We start from the raw sequence: 21647 nt of genomic DNA, 5'->3' as shown, positions 1-21647 counted from the left end.
CACGGTCCGGGTGAGGAGCTGCCGGTGGGGTGGGATGGCTGGGCCGCAGGCCTCAGGCGAGCGGCACCACGGGGGTGGTGGCCCGGGAGGGGCCGGGGCACCTGGGTCGCGGGGGGCCGCAGGCGAAGGGCAGGACCAAGGCCAGGGGCCGGGGCCCTCCCCCGCGCCAAGGCAGAGGCCAGGGGGAGAAAATGAAAGACAGGAAGGCCCCCCCCCCGCCCCCCACGCCCGCAAAAGGCCTACAGCACCCGGTATTCCCAGGCGGTCTCCCATCCAAGTACTAACCAGGCCCGACCCTGCTTAGCTTCCGAGATCAGACGAGATCGGGCGCGTTCAGGGTGGTATGGCCGTAGACGGAGGCGTGGCTCTCCGCCGCCCTCAAGAAGCCCGGCCGCCCACCGGGCCTCCCTGCGCAGCTCGGCCCGCCTGCCACGGGATCCGCGCGGGAAAGGCCACCCGGGCGGGGGGGGGCGCCCGGCACCGCCCGCCAGCCAGCCTCCTCCAAGGGCGTGCGTGTGAGCCCGAGAGCCGGACACCCGCCCCCAGACGGACACACGGACACGCACACACGCACGCCGGCCGGGGCGCACCGCCCCGGCGCCCCGGCGCCCCCGCCTCCCCCCGGACCGCGTCGGGCCGCCTGCGCTCGGCCCCCAGGGGCGCACGGGGCACCGGGCCGCTTGTCTCTGCAGCGGTTCTGGGCGCAGGTGCGCGCGGCGCGGGGGCCGGGGGGCCGGGGGCGGCGTGGGGGCGTGGGCCGCGGCCGGGGAAGGCCCGCGGCCGGGCGGCTTTGCCCAGCGCCCCCGGACCCTGTCTGTCTGCGTGTGTCCGCTTCCCGGTGCGCGAGGGGTCGCGCTGCTGCACTTGGCCCGGCGGGCGCTCGGGCGCTCCTGCGGGTGGCCCAGGGCGCCGTCACGGGGCAGGCCCCGGGCCTGGCCCGGCGCCTGCGGGAATGGGAAGGTGGGGGAATCCCCTCGCGTGGGCCAGGAGACCTGGGTGCCCCTAGGCCGGGTGCTCCCCCACCGGGGCGCTCTGCACTGCGGGGCTGCGTGTGCGCGGGGCCGGGGTGCGCCTTGGGCCCCGTGGGTGCCCTGGGTGTCGCCCGAGGGCTGAAGGAGAGGGGACAGCTTGCCCGGCCTGCCACCCTCCCTCCAGGGGACCGGAGAGGCCGCAGGAGGAAGAGAGCAGGGGCTGCAGGGCAGGCGCACAGGCAGGGCCGGCGGGCCGGGGCAGGCCCAGGGGACCTCCTTCTGCGGGCGGAGCGGGGGCCGGCGGGGGCCCCACTCCACGCACACGCACACGCACACGCACACGCACACGCAGACACCTGCGCACACGCACGCGCACACACACATAGAGACACCCACACACAGAGACACACCCAGAGACTCACACACAGGCACCATCAGGCCCACGCACGCACACACAAACACACACAGGCACACACACAGGCGCACGCACACAGCCCGGGCGACGTCCCTGCGGGAGGTGTCCCGCCCCGGGGTCCTCGGAGGAGGATGCCCCAGGAGGCTGCCGGTTGCGGGGCCCTGCCCCGGCCCTCCCCAGGCACAAGGCCCAGGGGCTGAGGCGGGGGTCGGGGCCCGGGGTGCACGGTCCGGGTGAGGAGCTGCCGGTGGGGTGGGATGGCTGGGCCGCAGGCCTCAGGCGAGCGGCACCACGGGGGTGGTGGCCCGGGAGGGGCCGGGCACCTGGGTCGCGGGGGGCCGCAGGCGAAGGGCAGGACCAAGGCCAGGGGCCGGGGCCCTCCCCCGCGCCAAGGCAGAGGCCAGGGGGAGAAAATGAAAGACAGGAAGGCCCCCCCCCGCCCCCCACGCCCGCAAAAGGCCTACAGCACCCGGTATTCCCAGGCGGTCTCCCATCCAAGTACTAACCAGGCCCGACCCTGCTTAGCTTCCGAGATCAGACGAGATCGGGCGCTTTCAGGGTGGTATGGCCGTAGACGGAGGCGTGGCTCTCCGCCGCCCTCAAGAAGCCCGGCCGCCCACCGGGCCTCCCTGCGCAGCTCGGCCCGCCTGCCACGGGATCCGCGCGGGAAAGGCCACCCGGGCGGGGGGGGGCGCCCGGCACCGCCCGCCAGCCAGCCTCCTCCAAGGGCGTGCGTGTGAGCCCGAGAGCCGGACACCCGCCCCCAGACGGACACACGGACACGCACACACGCACGCCGGCCGGGGCGCACCGCCCCGGCGCCCCGGCGCCCCCGCCTCCCCCCGGACCGCGTCGGGCCGCCTGCGCTCGGCCCCCAGGGGCGCACGGGGCACCGGGCCGCTTGTCTCTGCAGCGGTTCTGGGCGCAGGTGCGCGCGGCGCGGGGGCCGGGGGGCCGGGGGCGGCGTGGGGGCGTGGGCCGCGGCCGGGGAAGGCCCGCGGCCGGGCGGCTTTGCCCAGCGCCCCCGGACCCTGTCTGTCTGCGTGTGTCCGCTTCCCGGTGCGCGAGGGGTCGCGCTGCTGCACTTGGCCCGGCGGGCGCTCGGGCGCTCCTGCGGGTGGCCCAGGGCGCCGTCACGGGGCAGGCCCCGGGCCTGGCCCGGCGCCTGCGGGAATGGGAAGGTGGGGGAATCCCCTCGCGTGGGCCAGGAGACCTGGGTGCCCCTAGGCCGGGTGCTCCCCCACCGGGGCGCTCTGCACTGCGGGGCTGCGTGTGCGCGGGGCCGGGGTGCGCCTTGGGCCCCGTGGGTGCCCTGGGTGTCGCCCGAGGGCTGAAGGAGAGGGGACAGCTTGCCCGGCCTGCCACCCTCTCTCCAGGGGACCGGAGAGGCCGCAGGAGGAAGAGAGCAGGGGCTGCAGGGCAGGCGCACAGGCAGGGCCGGCGGGCCGGGGCAGGCCCAGGGGACCTCCTTCTGCGGGCGGAGCGGGGGCCGGCGGGGGCCCCACTCCACGCACACGCACACGCACACGCACACGCAGACACCTGCGCACACGCACGCGCACACACACATAGAGACACCCACACACAGAGACACACCCAGAGACTCACACACAGGCACCATCAGGCCCACGCACGCACACACAAACACACACAGGCACACACACAGGCGCACGCACACAGCCCGGGCGACGTCCCTGCGGGAGGTGTCCCGCCCCGGGGTCCTCGGAGGAGGATGCCCCAGGAGGCTGCCGGTTGCGGGGCCCTGCCCCGGCCCTCCCCAGGCACAAGGCCCAGGGGCTGAGGCGGGGGTCGGGGCCCGGGGTGCACGGTCCGGGTGAGGAGCTGCCGGTGGGGTGGGATGGCTGGGCCGCAGGCCTCAGGCGAGCGGCACCACGGGGGTGGTGGCCCGGGAGGGGCCGGGGCACCTGGGTCGCGGGGGGCCGCAGGCGAAGGGCAGGACCAAGGCCAGGGGCCGGGGCCCTCCCCCGCGCCAAGGCAGAGGCCAGGGGGAGAAAATGAAAGACAGGAAGGCCCCCCCCCCCCACGACCGCAAAAGGCCTACAGCACCCGGTATTCCCAGGCGGTCTCCCATCCAAGTACTAACCAGGCCCGACCCTGCTTAGCTTCCGAGATCAGACGAGATCGGGCGCGTTCAGGGTGGTATGGCCGTAGACGGAGGCGTGGCTCTCCGCCGCCCTCAAGAAGCCCGGCCGCCCACCGGGCCTCCCTGCGCAGCTCGGCCCGCCTGCCACGGGATCCGCGCGGGAAAGGCCACCCGGGCGGGGGGGCGCCCGGCACCGCCCGCCAGCCAGCCTCCTCCAAGGGCGTGCGTGTGAGCCCGAGAGCCGGACACCCGCCCCCAGACGGACACACGGACACGCACACACGCACGCCGGCCGGGGCGCACCGCCCCGGGGCACCGGGCCGCTTGTCTCTGCAGCGGTTCTGGGCGCAGGTGCGCGCGGCGCGGGGGCCGGGGGGCCGGGGGCGGCGTGGGGGCGTGGGCCGCGGCCGGGGAAGGCCCGCGGCCGGGCGGCTTTGCCCAGCGCCCCCGGACCCTGTCTGTCTGCGTGTGTCCGCTTCCCGGTGCGCGAGGGGTCGCGCTGCTGCACTTGGCCCGGCGGGCGCTCGGGCGCTCCTGCGGGTGGCCCAGGGCGCCGTCACGGGGCAGGCCCCGGGCCTGGCCCGGCGCCTGCGGGAATGGGAAGGTGGGGGAATCCCCTCGCGTGGGCCAGGAGACCTGGGTGCCCCTTGGCCGGGTGCTCCCCCACCGGGGCGCTCTGCACTGCGGGGCTGCGTGTGCGCGGGGCCGGGGTGCGCCTTGGGCCCCGTGGGTGCCCTGGGTGTCGCCCGAGGGCTGAAGGAGAGGGGACAGCTTGCCCGGCCTGCCACCCTCCCTCCAGGGGACCGGAGAGGCCGCAGGAGGAAGAGAGCAGGGGCTGCAGGGCAGGCGCACAGGCAGGGCCGGCGGGCCGGGGCAGGCCCAGGGGACCTCCTTCTGCGGGCGGAGCGGGGGCCGGCGGGGGCCCCACTCCACGCACACGCACACGCACACGCACACGCACACGCACACGCAGACACCTGCGCACACGCACGCGCACACACACATAGAGACACCCCCACACAGAGACACACCCAGAGACTCACACACAGGCACAATCAGGCCCACGCGCGCACACACAAACACACACAGGCACACACACAGGCGCACGCACACAGCCCGGGCGACGTCCCTGCGGGAGGTGTCCCGCCCCGGGGTCCTCGGAGGAGGATGCCCCAGGAGGCTGCCGGTTGCGGGGCCCTGCCCCGGCCCTCCCCAGGCACAAGGCCCAGGGGCTGAGGCGGGGGTCGGGGCCCGGGGTGCACGGTCCGGGTGAGGAGCTGCCGGTGGGGTGGGATGGCTGGGCCGCAGGCCTCAGGCGAGCGGCACCACGGGGGTGGTGGCCCGGGAGGGGCCGGGCCACCTGGGTCGCGGGGGGCCGCAGGCGAAGGGCAGGACCAAGGCCAGGGGCCGGGGCCCTCCCCCGCGCCAAGGCAGAGGCCAGGGGGAGAAAATGAAAGACAGGAAGGCCCCCCCCCCCGCCCCCCACGCCCGCAAAAGGCCTACAGCACCCGGTATTCCCAGGCGGTCTCCCATCCAAGTACTAACCAGGCCCGACCCTGCTTAGCTTCCGAGATCAGACGAGATCGGGCGCGTTCAGGGTGGTATGGCCGTAGACGGAGGCGTGGCTCTCCGCCGCCCTCAAGAAGCCCGGCCGCCCACCGGGCCTCCCTGCGCAGCTCGGCCCGCCTGCCACGGGATCCGCGCGGGAAAGGCCACCCGGGCGGGGGGGCGCCCGGCACCGCCCGCCAGCCAGCCTCCTCCAAGGGCGTGCGTGTGAGCCCGAGAGCCGGACACCCGCCCCCAGACGGACACACGGACACGCACACACGCACGCCGGCCGGGGCGCACCGCCCCGGCGCCCCGGCGCCCCCGCCTCCCCCCGGACCGCGTCGTGCCGCCTGCGCTCGGCCCCCAGGGGCGCACGGGGCACCGGGCCGCTTGTCTCTGCAGCGGTTCTGGGCGCAGGTGCGCGCGGCGCGGGGGCCGGGGGGCCGGGGGCGGCGTGGGGGCGTGGGCCGCGGCCGGGGAAGGCCCGCGGCCGGGCGGCTTTGCCCAGCGCCCCCGGACCCTGTCTGTCTGCGTGTGTCCGCTTCCCGGTGCGCGAGGGGTCGCGCTGCTGCACTTGGCCCGGCGGGCGCTCGGGCGCTCCTGCGGGTGGCCCAGGGCGCCGTCACGGGGCAGGCCCCGGGCCTGGCCCGGCGCCTGCGGGAATGGGAAGGTGGGGGAATCCCCTCGCGTGGGCCAGGAGACCTGGGTGCCCCTTGGCCGGGTGCTCCCCCACCGGGGCGCTCTGCACTGCGGGGCTGCGTGTGCGCGGGGCCGGGGTGCGCCTTGGGCCCCGTGGGTGCCCTGGGTGTCGCCCGAGGGCTGAAGGAGAGGGGACAGCTTGCCCGGCCTGCCACCCTCCCTCCAGGGGACCGGAGAGGCCGCAGGAGGAAGAGAGCAGGGGCTGCAGGGCAGGCGCACAGGCAGGGCCGGCGGGCCGGGGCAGGCCCAGGGGACCTCCTTCTGCGGGCGGAGCGGGGGCCGGCGGGGGCCCCACTCCACGCACACGCACACGCACACGCACACGCACACGCAGACACCTGCGCACACGCACGCGCACACACACATAGAGACACCCCCACACAGAGACACACCCAGAGACTCACACACAGGCACAATCAGGCCCACGCACGCACACACAAACACACACAGGCACACACACAGGCGCACGCACACAGCCCGGGCGACGTACCTGCGGGAGGTGTCCCGCCCCGGGGTCCTCGGAGGAGGATGCCCCAGGAGGCTGCCGGTTGCGGGGCCCTGCCCCGGCCCTCCCCAGGCACAAGGCCCAGGGGCTGAGGCGGGGGTCGGGGCCCGGGGTGCACGGTCCGGGTGAGGAGCTGCCGGTGGGGTGGGATGGCTGGGCCGCAGGCCTCAGGCGAGCGGCACCACGGGGGTGGTGGCCCGGGAGGGGCCGGGGCACCTGGGTCGCGGGGGGCCGCAGGCGAAGGGCAGGACCAAGGCCAGGGGCCGGGGCCCTCCCCCGCGCCAAGGCAGAGGCCAGGGGGAGAAAATGAAAGACAGGAAGGCCCCCCCCCCCGCCCCCCACGCCCGCAAAAGGCCTACAGCACCCGGTATTCCCAGGCGGTCTCCCATCCAAGTACTAACCAGGCCCGACCCTGCTTAGCTTCCGAGATCAGACGAGATCGGGCGCGTTCAGGGTGGTATGGCCGTAGACGGAGGCGTGGCTCTCCGCCGCCCTCAAGAAGCCCGGCCGCCCACCGGGCCTCCCTGCGCAGCTCGGCCCGCCTGCCACGGGATCCGCGCGGGAAAGGCCACCCGGGCGGGGGGGCGCCCGGCACCGCCCGCCAGCCAGCCTCCTCCAAGGGCGTGCGTGTGAGCCCGAGAGCCGGACACCCGCCCCCAGACGGACACACGGACACGCACACACGCACGCCGGCCGGGGCGCACCGCCCCGGGGCACCGGGCCGCTTGTCTCTGCAGCGGTTCTGGGCGCAGGTGCGCGCGGCGCGGGGGCCGGGGGGCCGGGGGCGGCGTGGGGGCGTGGGCCGCGGCCGGGGAAGGCCCGCGGCCGGGCGGCTTTGCCCAGCGCCCCCGGACCCTGTCTGTCTGCGTGTGTCCGCTTCCCGGTGCGCGAGGGGTCGCGCTGCTGCACTTGGCCCGGCGGGCGCTCGGGCGCTCCTGCGGGTGGCCCAGGGCGCCGTCACGGGGCAGGCCCCGGGCCTGGCCCGGCGCCTGCGGGAATGGGAAGGTGGGGGAATCCCCTCGCGTGGGCCAGGAGACCTGGGTGCCCCTTGGCCGGGTGCTCCCCCACCGGGGCGCTCTGCACTGCGGGGCTGCGTGTGCGCGGGGCCGGGGTGCGCCTTGGGCCCCGTGGGTGCCCTGGGTGTCGCCCGAGGGCTGAAGGAGAGGGGACAGCTTGCCCGGCCTGCCACCCTCCCTCCAGGGGACCGGAGAGGCCGCAGGAGGAAGAGAGCAGGGGCTGCAGGGCAGGCGCACAGGCAGGGCCGGCGGGCCGGGGCAGGCCCAGGGGACCTCCTTCTGCGGGCGGAGCGGGGGCCGGCGGGGGCCCCACTCCACGCACACGCACACGCACACGCACACGCACACGCACACGCAGACACCTGCGCACACGCACGCGCACACACACATAGAGACACCCCCACACAGAGACACACCCAGAGACTCACACACAGGCACAATCAGGCCCACGCACGCACACACAAACACACACAGGCACACACACAGGCGCACGCACACAGCCCGGGCGACGTCCCTGCGGGAGGTGTCCCGCCCCGGGGTCCTCGGAGGAGGATGCCCCAGGAGGCTGCCGGTTGCGGGGCCCTGCCCCGGCCCTCCCCAGGCACAAGGCCCAGGGGCTGAGGCGGGGGTCGGGGCCCGGGGTGCACGGTCCGGGTGAGGAGCTGCCGGTGGGGTGGGATGGCTGGGCCGCAGGCCTCAGGCGAGCGGCACCACGGGGGTGGTGGCCCGGGAGGGGCCGGGGCACCTGGGTCGCGGGGGGCCGCAGGCGAAGGGCAGGACCAAGGCCAGGGGCCGGGGCCCTCCCCCGCGCCAAGGCAGAGGCCAGGGGGAGAAAATGAAAGACAGGAAGGCCCCCCCCCCGCCCCCCACGCCCGCAAAAGGCCTACAGCACCCGGTATTCCCAGGCGGTCTCCCATCCAAGTACTAACCAGGCCCGACCCTGCTTAGCTTCCGAGATCAGACGAGATCGGGCGCGTTCAGGGTGGTATGGCCGTAGACGGAGGCGTGGCTCTCCGCCGCCCTCAAGAAGCCCGGCCGCCCACCGGGCCTCCCTGCGCAGCTCGGCCCGCCTGCCACGGGATCCGCGCGGGAAAGGCCACCCGGGCGGGGGGGCGCCCGGCACCGCCCGCCAGCCAGCCTCCTCCAAGGGCGTGCGTGTGAGCCCGAGAGCCGGACACCCGCCCCCAGACGGACACACGGACACGCACACACGCACGCCGGCCGGGGCGCACCGCCCCGGCGCCCCGGCGCCCCCGCCTCCCCCCGGACCGCGTCGTGCCGCCTGCGCTCGGCCCCCAGGGGCGCACGGGGCACCGGGCCGCTTGTCTCTGCAGCGGTTCTGGGCGCAGGTGCGCGCGGCGCGGGGGCCGGGGGGCCGGGGGCGGCGTGGGGGCGTGGGCCGCGGCCGGGGAAGGCCCGCGGCCGGGCGGCTTTGCCCAGCGCCCCCGGACCCTGTCTGTCTGCGTGTGTCCGCTTCCCGGTGCGCGAGGGGTCGCGCTGCTGCACTTGGCCCGGCGGGCGCTCGGGCGCTCCTGCGGGTGGCCCAGGGCGCCGTCACGGGGCAGGCCCCGGGCCTGGCCCGGCGCCTGCGGGAATGGGAAGGTGGGGGAATCCCCTCGCGTGGGCCAGGAGACCTGGGTGCCCCTTGGCCGGGTGCTCCCCCACCGGGGCGCTCTGCACTGCGGGGCTGCGTGTGCGCGGGGCCGGGGTGCGCCTTGGGCCCCGTGGGTGCCCTGGGTGTCGCCCGAGGGCTGAAGGAGAGGGGACAGCTTGCCCGGCCTGCCACCCTCCCTCCAGGGGACCGGAGAGGCCGCAGGAGGAAGAGAGCAGGGGCTGCAGGGCAGGCGCACAGGCAGGGCCGGCGGGCCGGGGCAGGCCCAGGGGACCTCCTTCTGCGGGCGGAGCGGGGGCCGGCGGGGGCCCCACTCCACGCACACGCACACGCACACGCACACGCACACGCACACGCAGACACCTGCGCACACGCACGCGCACACACACATAGAGACACCCCCACACAGAGACACACCCAGAGACTCACACACAGGCACAATCAGGCCCACGCGCGCACACACAAACACACACAGGCACACACACAGGCGCACGCACACAGCCCGGGCGACGTCCCTGCGGGAGGTGTCCCGCCCCGGGGTCCTCGGAGGAGGATGCCCCAGGAGGCTGCCGGTTGCGGGGCCCTGCCCCGGCCCTCCCCAGGCACAAGGCCCAGGGGCTGAGGCGGGGGTCGGGGCCCGGGGTGCACGGTCCGGGTGAGGAGCTGCCGGTGGGGTGGGATGGCTGGGCCGCAGGCCTCAGGCGAGCGGCACCACGGGGGTGGTGGCCCGGGAGGGGCCGGGGCACCTGGGTCGCGGGGGGCCGCAGGCGAAGGGCAGGACCAAGGCCAGGGGCCGGGGCCCTCCCCCGCGCCAAGGCAGAGGCCAGGGGGAGAAAATGAAAGACAGGAAGGCCCCCCCCCCGCCCCCCACGCCCGCAAAAGGCCTACAGCACCCGGTATTCCCAGGCGGTCTCCCATCCAAGTACTAACCAGGCCCGACCCTGCTTAGCTTCCGAGATCAGACGAGATCGGGCGCGTTCAGGGTGGTATGGCCGTAGACGGAGGCGTGGCTCTCCGCCGCCCTCAAGAAGCCCGGCCGCCCACCGGGCCTCCCTGCGCAGCTCGGCCCGCCTGCCACGGGATCCGCGCGGGAAAGGCCACCCGGGCGGGGGGGCGCCCGGCACCGCCCGCCAGCCAGCCTCCTCCAAGGGCGTGCGTGTGAGCCCGAGAGCCGGACACCCGCCCCCAGACGGACACACGGACACGCACACACGCACGCCGGCCGGGGCGCACCGCCCCGGCGCCCCGGCGCCCCCGCCTCCCCCCGGACCGCGTCGTGCCGCCTGCGCTCGGCCCCCAGGGGCGCACGGGGCACCGGGCCGCTTGTCTCTGCAGCGGTTCTGGGCGCAGGTGCGCGCGGCGCGGGGGCCGGGGGGCCGGGGGCGGCGTGGGGGCGTGGGCCGCGGCCGGGGAAGGCCCGCGGCCGGGCGGCTTTGCCCAGCGCCCCCGGACCCTGTCTGTCTGCGTGTGTCCGCTTCCCGGTGCGCGAGGGGTCGCGCTGCTGCACTTGGCCCGGCGGGCGCTCGGGCGCTCCTGCGGGTGGCCCAGGGCGCCGTCACGGGGCAGGCCCCGGGCCTGGCCCGGCGCCTGCGGGAATGGGAAGGTGGGGGAATCCCCTCGCGTGGGCCAGGAGACCTGGGTGCCCCTTGGCCGGGTGCTCCCCCACCGGGGCGCTCTGCACTGCGGGGCTGCGTGTGCGCGGGGCCGGGGTGCGCCTTGGGCCCCGTGGGTGCCCTGGGTGTCGCCCGAGGGCTGAAGGAGAGGGGACAGCTTGCCCGGCCTGCCACCCTCCCTCCAGGGGACCGGAGAGGCCGCAGGAGGAAGAGAGCAGGGGCTGCAGGGCAGGCGCACAGGCAGGGCCGGCGGGCCGGGGCAGGCCCAGGGGACCTCCTTCTGCGGGCGGAGCGGGGGCCGGCGGGGGCCCCACTCCACGCACACGCACACGCACACGCACACGCACACGCAGACACCTGCGCACACGCACGCGCACACACACATAGAGACACCCCCACACAGAGACACACCCAGAGACTCACACACAGGCACAATCAGGCCCACGCACGCACACACAAACACACACAGGCACACACACAGGCGCACGCACACAGCCCGGGCGACGTCCCTGCGGGAGGTGTCCCGCCCCGGGGTCCTCGGAGGAGGATGCCCCAGGAGGCTGCCGGTTGCGGGGCCCTGCCCCGGCCCTCCCCAGGCACAAGGCCCAGGGGCTGAGGCGGGGGTCGGGGCCCGGGGTGCACGGTCCGGGTGAGGAGCTGCCGGTGGGGTGGGATGGCTGGGCCGCAGGCCTCAGGCGAGCGGCACCACGGGGGTGGTGGCCCGGGAGGGGCCGGGGCACCTGGGTCGCGGGGGGCCGCAGGCGAAGGGCAGGACCAAGGCCAGGGGCCGGGGCCCTCCCCCGCGCCAAGGCAGAGGCCAGGGGGAGAAAATGAAAGACAGGAAGGCCCCCCCCCCGCCCCCCACGCCCGCAAAAGGCCTACAGCACCCGGTATTCCCAGGCGGTCTCCCATCCAAGTACTAACCAGGCCCGACCCTGCTTAGCTTCCGAGATCAGACGAGATCGGGCGCGTTCAGGGTGGTATGGCCGTAGACGGAGGCGTGGCTCTCCGCCGCCCTCAAGAAGCCCGGCCGCCCACCGGGCCTCCCTGCGCAGCTCGGCCCGCCTGCCACGGGATCCGCGCGGGAAAGGCCACCCGGGCGGGGGGGCGCCCGGCACCGCCCGCCAGCCAGCCTCCTCCAAGGGCGTGCGTGTGAGCCCGAGAGCCGGACACCCGCCCCCAGACGGACACACGGACACGCACACACGCACGCCGGCCGGGGCGCACCGCCCCGGGGCACCGGGCCGCTTGTCTCTGCAGCGGTTCTGGGCGCAGGTGCGCGCGGCGCGGGGGCCGGGGGGCCGGGGGCGGCGTGGGGGCGTGGGCCGCGGCCGGGGAAGGCCCGCGGCCGGGCGGCTTTGCCCAGCGCCCCCGGACCCTGTCTGTCTGCGTGTGTCCGCTTCCCGGTGCGCGAGGGGTCGCGCTGCTGCACTTGGCCCGGCGGGCGCTCGGGCGCTCCTGCGGGTGGCCCAGGGCGCCGTCACGGGGCAGGCCCCGGGCCTGGCCCGGCGCCTGCGGGAATGGGAAGGTGGGGGAATCCCCTCGCGTGGGCCAGGAGACCTGGGTGCCCCTTGGCCGGGTGCTCCCCCACCGGGGCGCTCTGCACTGCGGGGCTGCGTGTGCGCGGGGCCGGGGTGCGCCTTGGGCCCCGTGGGTGCCCTGGGTGTCGCCCGAGGGCTGAAGGAGAGGGGACAGCTTGCCCGGCCTGCCACCCTCCCTCCAGGGGACCGGAGAGGCCGCAGGAGGAAGAGAGCAGGGGCTGCAGGGCAGGCGCACAGGCAGGGCCGGCGGGCCGGGGCAGGCCCAGGGGACCTCCTTCTGCGGGCGGAGCGGGGGCCGGCGGGGGCCCCACTCCACGCACACGCACACGCACACGCACACGCACACGCAGACACCTGCGCACACGCACGCGCACACACACATAGAGACACCCCCACACAGAGACACACCCAGAGACTCACACACAGGCACCATCAGGCCCACGCGCGCACACACAAACACACACAGGCACACACACAGGCGCACGCACACAGCCCGGGCGACGTCCCTGCGGGAGGTGTCCCGCCCCGGGGTCCTCGGAGGAGGATGCCCCAGGAGGCTGCCGGTTGCGGGGCCCTGCCCCGGCCCTCCCCAGGCACAAGGCCCAGGGGCTGAGGCGGGGGTCGGGGCCCGGGGTGCACGGTCCGGGTGAGGAGCTGCCGGTGGGGTGGGATGGCTGGGCCGCAGGCCTCAGGCGAGCGGCACCACGGGGGTGGTGGCCCGGGAGGGGCCGGGGCACCTGGGTCGCGGGGGGCCGCAGGCGAAGGGCAGGACCAAGGCCAGGGGCCGGGGCCCTCCCCCGCGCCAAGGCAGAGGCCAGGGGGAGAAAATGAAAGACAGGAAGGCCCCCCCCCGCCCCCCACGCCCGCAAAAGGCCTACAGCACCCGGTATTCCCAGGCGGTCTCCCATCCAAGTACTAACCAGGCCCGACCCTGCTTAGCTTCCGAGATCAGACGAGATCGGGCGCGTTCAGGGTGGTATGGCCGTAGACGGAGGCGTGGCTCTCCGCCGCCCTCAAGAAGCCCGGCCGCCCACCGGGCCTCCCTGCGCAGCTCGGCCCGCCTGCCACGGGATCCGCGCGGGAAAGGCCACCCGGGCGGGGGGGCGCCCGGCACCGCCCGCCAGCCAGCCTCCTCCAAGGGCGTGCGTGTGAGCCCGAGAGCTGGACACCCGCCCCCAGACGGACACACGGACACGCACACACGCACGCCGGCCGGGGCGCACCGCCCCGGCGCCCCGGCGCCCCCGCCTCCCCCCGGACCGCGTCGGGCCGCCTGCGCTCGGCCCCCAGGGGCGCACGGGGCACCGGGCCGCTTGTCTCTGCAGCGGTTCTGGGCGCAGGTGCGCGCGGCGCGGGGGCCGGGGGGCCGGGGGCGGCGTGGGGGCGTGGGCCGCGGCCGGGGAAGGCCCGCGGCCGGGCGGCTTTGCCCAGCGCCCCCGGACCCTGTCTGTCTGCGTGTGTCCGCTTCCCGGTGCGCGAGGGGTCGCGCTGCTGCACTTGGCCCGGCGGGCGCTCGGGCGCTCCTGCGGGTGGCCCAGGGCGCCGTCACGGGGCAGGCCCCGGGCCTGGCCCGGCGCCTGCGGGAATGGGAAGGTGGGGGAATCCCCTCGCGTGGGCCAGGAGACCTGGGTGCCCCTAGGCCGGGTGCTCCCCCACCGGGGCGCTCTGCACTGCGGGGCTGCGTGTGCGCGGGGCCGGGGTGCGCCTTGGGCCCCGTGGGTGCCCTGGGTGTCGCCCGAGGGCTGAAGGAGAGGGGACAGCTTGCCCGGCCTGCCACCCTCCCTCCAGGGGACCGGAGAGGCCGCAGGAGGAAGAGAGCAGGGGCTGCAGGGCAGGCGCACAGGCAGGGCCGGCGGGCCGGGGCAGGCCCAGGGGACCTCCTTCTGCGGGCGGAGCGGGGGCCGGCGGGGGCCCCACTCCACGCACACGCACACGCACACGCACACGCACACGCACACGCAGACACCTGCGCACACGCACGCGCACACACACATAGAGACACCCCCACACAGAGACACACCCAGAGACTCACACACAGGCACCATCAGGCCCACGCGCGCACACACAAACACACACAGGCACACACACAGGCGCACGCACACAGCCCGGGCGACGTCCCTGCGGGAGGTGTCCCGCCCCGGGGTCCTCGGAGGAGGATGCCCCAGGAGGCTGCCGGTTGCGGGGCCCTGCCCCGGCCCTCCCCAGGCACAAGGCCCAGGGGCTGAGGCGGGGGTCGGGGCCCGGGGTGCACGGTCCGGGTGAGGAGCTGCCGGTGGGGTGGGATGGCTGGGCCGCAGGCCTCAGGCGAGCGGCACCACGGGGGTGGTGGCCCGGGAGGGGCCGGGGCACCTGGGTCGCGGGGGGCCGCAGGCGAAGGGCAGGACCAAGGCCAGGGGCCGGGGCCCTCCCCCGCGCCAAGGCAGAGGCCAGGGGGAGAAAATGAAAGACAGGAAGGCCCCCCCCCGCCCCCCACGCCCGCAAAAGGCCTACAGCACCCGGTATTCCCAGGCGGTCTCCCATCCAAGTACTAACCAGGCCCGACCCTGCTTAGCTTCCGAGATCAGACGAGATCGGGCGCGTTCAGGGTGGTATGGCCGTAGACGGAGGCGTGGCTCTCCGCCGCCCTCAAGAAGCCCGGCCGCCCACCGGGCCTCCCTGCGCAGCTCGGCCCGCCTGCCACGGGATCCGCGCGGGAAAGGCCACCCGGGCGGGGGGGCGCCCGGCACCGCCCGCCAGCCAGCCTCCTCCAAGGGCGTGCGTGTGAGCCCGAGAGCCGGACACCCGCCCCCAGACGGACACACGGACACGCACACACGCACGCCGGCCGGGGCGCACCGCCCCGGCGCCCCGGCGCCCCCGCCTCCCCCCGGACCGCGTCGTGCCGCCTGCGCTCGGCCCCCAGGGGCGCACGGGGCACCGGGCCGCTTGTCTCTGCAGCGGTTCTGGGCGCAGGTGCGCGCGGCGCGGGGGCCGGGGGGCCGGGGGCGGCGTGGGGGCGTGGGCCGCGGCCGGGGAAGGCCCGCGGCCGGGCGGCTTTGCCCAGCGCCCCCGGACCCTGTCTGTCTGCGTGTGTCCGCTTCCCGGTGCGCGAGGGGTCGCGCTGCTGCACTTGGCCCGGCGGGCGCTCGGGCGCTCCTGCGGGTGGCCCAGGGCGCCGTCACGGGGCAGGCCCCGGGCCTGGCCCGGCGCCTGCGGGAATGGGAAGGTGGGGGAATCCCCTCGCGTGGGCCAGGAGACCTGGGTGCCCCTTGGCCGGGTGCTCCCCCACCGGGGCGCTCTGCACTGCGGGGCTGCGTGTGCGCGGGGCCGGGGTGCGCCTTGGGCCCCGTGGGTGCCCTGGGTGTCGCCCGAGGGCTGAAGGAGAGGGGACAGCTTGCCCGGCCTGCCACCCTCCCTCCAGGGGACCGGAGAGGCCGCAGGAGGAAGAGAGCAGGGGCTGCAGGGCAGGCGCACAGGCAGGGCCGGCGGGCCGGGGCAGGCCCAGGGGACCTCCTTCTGCGGGCGGAGCGGGGGCCGGCGGGGGCCCCACTCCACGCACACGCACACGCACACGCACACGCAGACACCTGCGCACACGCACGCGCACACACACATAGAGACACCCACACACAGAGACACACCCAGAGACTCACACACAGGCACCATCAGGCCCACGCACGCACACACAAACACACACAGGCACACACACAGGCGCACGCACACAGCCCGGGCGACGTCCCTGCGGGAGGTGTCCCGCCCCGGGGTCCTCGGAGGAGGATGCCCCAGGAGGCTGCCGGTTGCGGGGCCCTGCCCCGGCCCTCCCCAGGCACAAGGCCCAGGGGCTGAGGCGGGGGTCGGGGCCCGGGGTGCACGGTCCGGGTGAGGAGCTGCCGGTGGGGTGGGATGGCTGGGCCGCAGGCCTCAGGCGAGCGGCACCACGGGGGTGGTGGCCCGGGAGGGGCCGGGGCACCTGGGTCGCGGGGGGCCGCAGGCGAAGGGCAGGACCAAGGCCAGGGGCCGGGGCCCTCCCCCGCGCCAAGGCAGAGGCCAGGGGGAGAAAATGAAAGACAGGAAGGCCCCCCCCCCCCACGACCGCAAAAGGCCTACAGCACCCGGTATTCCCAGGCGGTCTCCCATCCAAGTACTAACCAGGCCCGACCCTGCTTAGCTTCCGAGATCAGACGAGATCGGGCGCGTTCAGGGTGGTATGGCCGTAGACGGAGGCGTGGCTCTCCGCCGCCCTCAAGAAGCCCGGCCGCCCACCGGGCCTCCCTGCGCAGCTCGGCCCGCCTGCCACGGGATCCGCGCGGGAAAGGCCACCCGGGCGGGGGGGGGGGCGCCCGGCACCGCCCGCCAGCCAGCCTCCTCCAAGGGCGTGCGTGTGAGCCCGAGAGCCGGACACCCGCCCCCAGACGGACACACGGACACGCACACACGCACGCCGGCCGGGGCGCACCGCCCCGGCGCCCCGGCGCCCCCGCCTCCCCCCGGACCGCGTCGTGCCGCCTGCGCTCGGCCCCCAGGGGCGCACGGGGCACCGGGCCGCTTGTCTCTGCAGCGGTTCTGGGCGCAGGTGCGCGCGGCGCGGGGGCCGGGGGGCCGGGGGCGGCGTGGGGGCGTGGGCCGCGGCCGGGGAAGGCCCGCGGCCGGGCGGCTTTGCCCAGCGCCCCCGGACCCTGTCTGTCTGCGTGTGTCCGCTTCCCGGTGCGCGAGGGGTCGCGCTGCTGCACTTGGCCCGGCGGGCGCTCGGGCGCTCCTGCGGGTGGCCCAGGGCGCCGTCACGGGGCAGGCCCCGGGCCTGGCCCGGCGCCTGCGGGAATGGGAAGGTGGGGGAATCCCCTCGCGTGGGCCAGGAGACCTGGGTGCCCCTTGGCCGGGTGCTCCCCCACCGGGGCGCTCTGCACTGCGGGGCTGCGTGTGCGCGGGGCCGGGGTGCGCCTTGGGCCCCGTGGGTGCCCTGGGTGTCGCCCGAGGGCTGAAGGAGAGGGGACAGCTTGCCCGGCCTGCCACCCTCCCTCCAGGGGACCGGAGAGGCCGCAGGAGGAAGAGAGCAGGGGCTGCAGGGCAGGCGCACAGGCAGGGCCGGCGGGCCGGGGCAGGCCCAGGGGACCTCCTTCTGCGGGCGGAGCGGGGGCCGGCGGGGGCCCCACTCCACGCACACGCACACGCACACGCACACGCAGACACCTGCGCACACGCACGCGCACACACACATAGAGACACCCCCACACAGAGACACACCCAGAGACTCACACACAGGCACCATCAGGCCCACGCACGCACACACAAACACACACAGGCACACACACAGGCGCACGCACACAGCCCGGGCGACGTCCCTGCGGGAGGTGTCCCGCCCCGGGGTCCTCGGAGGAGGATGCCCCAGGAGGCTGCCGGTTGCGGGGCCCTGCCCCGGCCCTCCCCAGGCACAAGGCCCAGGGGCTGAGGCGGGGGTCGGGGCCCGGGGTGCACGGTCCGGGTGAGGAGCTGCCGGTGGGGTGGGATGGCTGGGCCGCAGGCCTCAGGCGAGCGGCACCACGGGGGTGGTGGCCCGGGAGGGGCCGGGGCACCTGGGTCGCGGGGGGCCGCAGGCGAAGGGCAGGACCAAGGCCAGGGGCCGGGGCCCTCCCCCGCGCCAAGGCAGAGGCCAGGGGGAGAAAATGAAAGACAGGAAGGCCCCCCCCCGCCCCCCACGCCCGCAAAAGGCCTACAGCACCCGGTATTCCCAGGCGGTCTCCCATCCAAGTACTAACCAGGCCCGACCCTGCTTAGCTTCCGAGATCAGACGAGATCGGGCGCGTTCAGGGTGGTATGGCCGTAGACGGAGGCGTGGCTCTCCGCCGCCCTCAAGAAGCCCGGCCGCCCACCGGGCCTCCCTGCGCAGCTCGGCCCGCCTGCCACGGGATCCGCGCGGGAAAGGCCACCCGGGCGGGGGGGGGGGGCGCCCGGCACCGCCCGCCAGCCAGCCTCCTCCAAGGGCGTGCGTGTGAGCCCGAGAGCCGGACACCCGCCCCCAGACGGACACACGGACACGCACACACGCACGCCGGCCGGGGCGCACCGCCCCGGCGCCCCGGCGCCCCCGCCTCCCCCCGGACCGCGTCGTGCCGCCTGCGCTCGGCCCCCAGGGGCGCACGGGGCACCGGGCCGCTTGTCTCTGCAGCGGTTCTGGGCGCAGGTGCGCGCGGCGCGGGGGCCGGGGGGCCGGGGGCGGCGTGGGGGCGTGGGCCGCGGCCGGGGAAGGCCCGCGGCCGGGCGGCTTTGCCCAGCGCCCCCGGACCCTGTCTGTCTGCGTGTGTCCGCTTCCCGGTGCGCGAGGGGTCGCGCTGCTGCACTTGGCCCGGCGGGCGCTCGGGCGCTCCTGCGGGTGGCCCAGGGCGCCGTCACGGGGCAGGCCCCGGGCCTGGCCCGGCGCCTGCGGGAATGGGAAGGTGGGGGAATCCCCTCGCGTGGGCCAGGAGACCTGGGTGCCCCTTGGCCGGGTGCTCCCCCACCGGGGCGCTCTGCACTGCGGGGCTGCGTGTGCGCGGGGCCGGGGTGCGCCTTGGGCCCCGTGGGTGCCCTGGGTGTCGCCCGAGGGCTGAAGGAGAGGGGACAGCTTGCCCGGCCTGCCACCCTCCCTCCAGGGGACCGGAGAGGCCGCAGGAGGAAGAGAGCAGGGGCTGCAGGGCAGGCGCACAGGCAGGGCCGGCGGGCCGGGGCAGGCCCAGGGGACCTCCTTCTGCGGGCGGAGCGGGGGCCGGCGGGGGCCCCACTCCACGCACACGCACACGCACACGCACACGCACACGCACACGCAGACACCTGCGCACACGCACGCGCACACACACATAGAGACACCCCCACACAGAGACACACCCAGAGACTCACACACAGGCACAATCAGGCCCACGCACGCACACACAAACACACACAGGCACACACACAGGCGCACGCACACAGCCCGGGCGACGTCCCTGCGGGAGGTGTCCCGCCCCGGGGTCCTCGGAGGAGGATGCCCCAGGAGGCTGCCGGTTGCGGGGCCCTGCCCCGGCCCTCCCCAGGCACAAGGCCCAGGGGCTGAGGCGGGGGTCGGGGCCCGGGGTGCACGGTCCGGGTGAGGAGCTGCCGGTGGGGTGGGATGGCTGGGCCGCAGGCCTCAGGCGAGCGGCACCACGGGGGTGGTGGCCCGGGAGGGGCCGGGGCACCTGGGTCGCGGGGGGCCGCAGGCGAAGGGCAGGACCAAGGCCAGGGGCCGGGGCCCTCCCCCACGCCAAGGCAGAGGCCAGGGGGAGAAAATGAAAGACAGGAAGGCCCCCCCCCGCCCCCCACGCCCGCAAAAGGCCTACAGCACCCGGTATTCCCAGGCGGTCTCCCATCCAAGTACTAACCAGGCCCGACCCTGCTTAGCTTCCGAGATCAGACGAGATCGGGCGCGTTCAGGGTGGTATGGCCGTAGACGGAGGCGTGGCTCTCCGCCGCCCTCAAGAAGCCCGGCCGCCCACCGGGCCTCCCTGCGCAGCTCGGCCCGCCTGCCACGGGATCCGCGCGGGAAAGGCCACCCGGGCGGGGGGGCGCCCGGCACCGCCCGCCAGCCAGCCTCCTCCAAGGGCGTGCGTGTGAGCCCGAGAGCCGGACACCCGCCCCCAGACGGACACACGGACACGCACACACGCACGCCGGCCGGGGCGCACCGCCCCGGCGCCCCGGCGCCCCCGCCTCCCCCCGGACCGCGTCGTGCCGCCTGCGCTCGGCCCCCAGGGGCGCACGGGGCACCGGGCCGCTTGTCTCTGCAGCGGTTCTGGGCGCAGGTGCGCGCGGCGCGGGGGCCGGGGGGCCGGGGGCGGCGTGGGGGCGTGGGCCGCGGCCGGGGAAGGCCCGCGGCCGGGCGGCTTTGCCCAGCGCCCCCGGACCCTGTCTGTCTGCGTGTGTCCGCTTCCCGGTGCGCGAGGGGTCGCGCTGCTGCACTTGGCCCGGCGGGCGCTCGGGCGCTCCTGCGGGTGGCCCAGGGCGCCGTCACGGGGCAGGCCCCGGGCCTGGCCCGGCGCCTGCGGGAATGGGAAGGTGGGGGAATCCCCTCGCGTGGGCCAGGAGACCTGGGTGCCCCTTGGCCGGGTGCTCCCCCACCGGGGCGCTCTGCACTGCGGGGCTGCGTGTGCGCGGGGCCGGGGTGCGCCTTGGGCCCCGTGGGTGCCCTGGGTGTCGCCCGAGGGCTGAAGGAGAGGGGACAGCTTGCCCGGCCTGCCACCCTCCCTCCAGGGGACCGGAGAGGCCGCAGGAGGAAGAGAGCAGGGGCTGCAGGGCAGGCGCACAGGCAGGGCCGGCGGGCCGGGGCAGGCCCAGGGGACCTCCTTCTGCGGGCGGAGCGGGGGCCGGCGGGGGCCCCACTCCACGCACACGCACACGCACACGCACACGCACACGCACACGCAGACACCTGCGCACACGCACGCGCACACACACATAGAGACACCCCCACACAGAGACACACCCAGAGACTCACACACAGGCACCATCAGGCCCACGCGCGCACACACAAACACACACAGGCACACACACAGGCGCACGCACACAGCCCGGGCGACGTCCCTGCGGGAGGTGTCCCGCCCCGGGGTCCTCGGAGGAGGATGCCCCAGGAGGCTGCCGGTTGCGGGGCCCTGCCCCGGCCCTCCCCAGGCACAAGGCCCAGGGGCTGAGGCGGGGGTCGGGGCCCGGGGTGCACGGTCCGGGTGAGGAGCTGCCGGTGGGGTGGGATGGCTGGGCCGCAGGCCTCAGGCGAGCGGCACCACGGGGGTGGTGGCCCGGGAGGGGCCGGGGCACCTGGGTCGCGGGGGGCCGCAGGCGAAGGGCAGGACCAAGGCCAGGGGCCGGGGCCCTCCCCCGCGCCAAGGCAGAGGCCAGGGGGAGAAAATGAAAGACAGGAAGGCCCCCCCCCCGCCCCCCACGCCCGCAAAAGGCCTACAGCACCCGGTATTCCCAGGCGGTCTCCCATCCAAGTACTAACCAGGCCCGACCCTGCTTAGCTTCCGAGATCAGACGAGATCGGGCGCGTTCAGGGTGGTATGGCCGTAGACGGAGGCGTGGCTCTCCGCCGCCCTCAAGAAGCCCGGCCGCCCACCGGGCCTCCCTGCGCAGCTCGGCCCGCCTGCCACGGGATCCGCGCGGGAAAGGCCACCCGGGCGGGGGGGCGCCCGGCACCGCCCGCCAGCCAGCCTCCTCCAAGGGCGTGCGTGTGAGCCCGAGAGCCGGACACCCGCCCCCAGACGGACACACGGACACGCACACACGCACGCCGGCCGGGGCGCACCGCCCCGGCGCCCCGGCGCCCCCGCCTCCCCCCGGACCGCGTCGTGCCGCCTGCGCTCGGCCCCCAGGGGCGCACGGGGCACCGGGCCGCTTGTCTCTGCAGCGGTTCTGGGCGCAGGTGCGCGCGGCGCGGGGGCCGGGGGGCCGGGGGCGGCGTGGGGGCGTGGGCCGCGGCCGGGGAAGGCCCGCGGCCGGGCGGCTTTGCCCAGCGCCCCCGGACCCTGTCTGTCTGCGTGTGTCCGCTTCCCGGTGCGCGAGGGGTCGCGCTGCTGCACTTGGCCCGGCGGGCGCTCGGGCGCTCCTGCGGGTGGCCCAGGGCGCCGTCACGGGGCAGGCCCCGGGCCTGGCCCGGCGCCTGC

General features: G+C 76.3%; 14 non-coding genes across 14 annotated transcripts; all 14 read right to left on the bottom strand.

Moving 5' to 3' along the window:
* Positions 1-236: 236 nt before the first annotated feature.
* LOC129398847 (5S ribosomal RNA) lies at positions 237-355 on the bottom strand. Its single transcript, XR_008626724.1, has one exon. It is a non-coding gene; the product is annotated as a 5S ribosomal RNA (ribosomal RNA).
* A 1488-nt stretch (positions 356-1843) lies between these two features.
* On the bottom strand, positions 1844-1962 carry LOC129399081 (5S ribosomal RNA). Its single transcript, XR_008626925.1, has one exon. It is a non-coding gene; the product is annotated as a 5S ribosomal RNA (ribosomal RNA).
* A 1479-nt stretch (positions 1963-3441) lies between these two features.
* Positions 3442-3560, bottom strand: LOC129398845 (5S ribosomal RNA). The gene has a single exon (XR_008626722.1). It is a non-coding gene; the product is annotated as a 5S ribosomal RNA (ribosomal RNA).
* A 1426-nt stretch (positions 3561-4986) lies between these two features.
* LOC129398844 (5S ribosomal RNA) lies at positions 4987-5105 on the bottom strand. The gene has a single exon (XR_008626721.1). It is a non-coding gene; the product is annotated as a 5S ribosomal RNA (ribosomal RNA).
* A 1489-nt stretch (positions 5106-6594) lies between these two features.
* Positions 6595-6713, bottom strand: LOC129398843 (5S ribosomal RNA). The gene has a single exon (XR_008626720.1). It is a non-coding gene; the product is annotated as a 5S ribosomal RNA (ribosomal RNA).
* Positions 6714-8138: 1425 nt separating this feature from the next.
* On the bottom strand, positions 8139-8257 carry LOC129398842 (5S ribosomal RNA). The gene has a single exon (XR_008626719.1). It is a non-coding gene; the product is annotated as a 5S ribosomal RNA (ribosomal RNA).
* Positions 8258-9751: 1494 nt separating this feature from the next.
* On the bottom strand, positions 9752-9870 carry LOC129398841 (5S ribosomal RNA). Its single transcript, XR_008626718.1, has one exon. It is a non-coding gene; the product is annotated as a 5S ribosomal RNA (ribosomal RNA).
* Positions 9871-11358: 1488 nt separating this feature from the next.
* Positions 11359-11477, bottom strand: LOC129398840 (5S ribosomal RNA). Its single transcript, XR_008626717.1, has one exon. It is a non-coding gene; the product is annotated as a 5S ribosomal RNA (ribosomal RNA).
* A 1418-nt stretch (positions 11478-12895) lies between these two features.
* Positions 12896-13014, bottom strand: LOC129398839 (5S ribosomal RNA). Its single transcript, XR_008626716.1, has one exon. It is a non-coding gene; the product is annotated as a 5S ribosomal RNA (ribosomal RNA).
* Positions 13015-14507: 1493 nt separating this feature from the next.
* LOC129398838 (5S ribosomal RNA) lies at positions 14508-14626 on the bottom strand. The gene has a single exon (XR_008626715.1). It is a non-coding gene; the product is annotated as a 5S ribosomal RNA (ribosomal RNA).
* Positions 14627-16103: 1477 nt separating this feature from the next.
* On the bottom strand, positions 16104-16222 carry LOC129398837 (5S ribosomal RNA). The gene has a single exon (XR_008626714.1). It is a non-coding gene; the product is annotated as a 5S ribosomal RNA (ribosomal RNA).
* A 1485-nt stretch (positions 16223-17707) lies between these two features.
* Positions 17708-17826, bottom strand: LOC129398836 (5S ribosomal RNA). Its single transcript, XR_008626713.1, has one exon. It is a non-coding gene; the product is annotated as a 5S ribosomal RNA (ribosomal RNA).
* Positions 17827-19324: 1498 nt separating this feature from the next.
* Positions 19325-19443, bottom strand: LOC129398834 (5S ribosomal RNA). The gene has a single exon (XR_008626711.1). It is a non-coding gene; the product is annotated as a 5S ribosomal RNA (ribosomal RNA).
* A 1494-nt stretch (positions 19444-20937) lies between these two features.
* LOC129398833 (5S ribosomal RNA) lies at positions 20938-21056 on the bottom strand. The gene has a single exon (XR_008626710.1). It is a non-coding gene; the product is annotated as a 5S ribosomal RNA (ribosomal RNA).
* Positions 21057-21647: the final 591 nt, after the last annotated feature.

This window comes from Sorex araneus, chromosome 9 (assembly GCF_027595985.1).
Source record: "Sorex araneus isolate mSorAra2 chromosome 9, mSorAra2.pri, whole genome shotgun sequence".
Taxonomy (NCBI): Eukaryota; Metazoa; Chordata; class Mammalia; order Eulipotyphla; family Soricidae; genus Sorex; species Sorex araneus.
The sequence above is the reverse complement of the archived record's forward strand: the minus strand, read 5'-3'. Positions and strand labels throughout refer to the sequence as shown.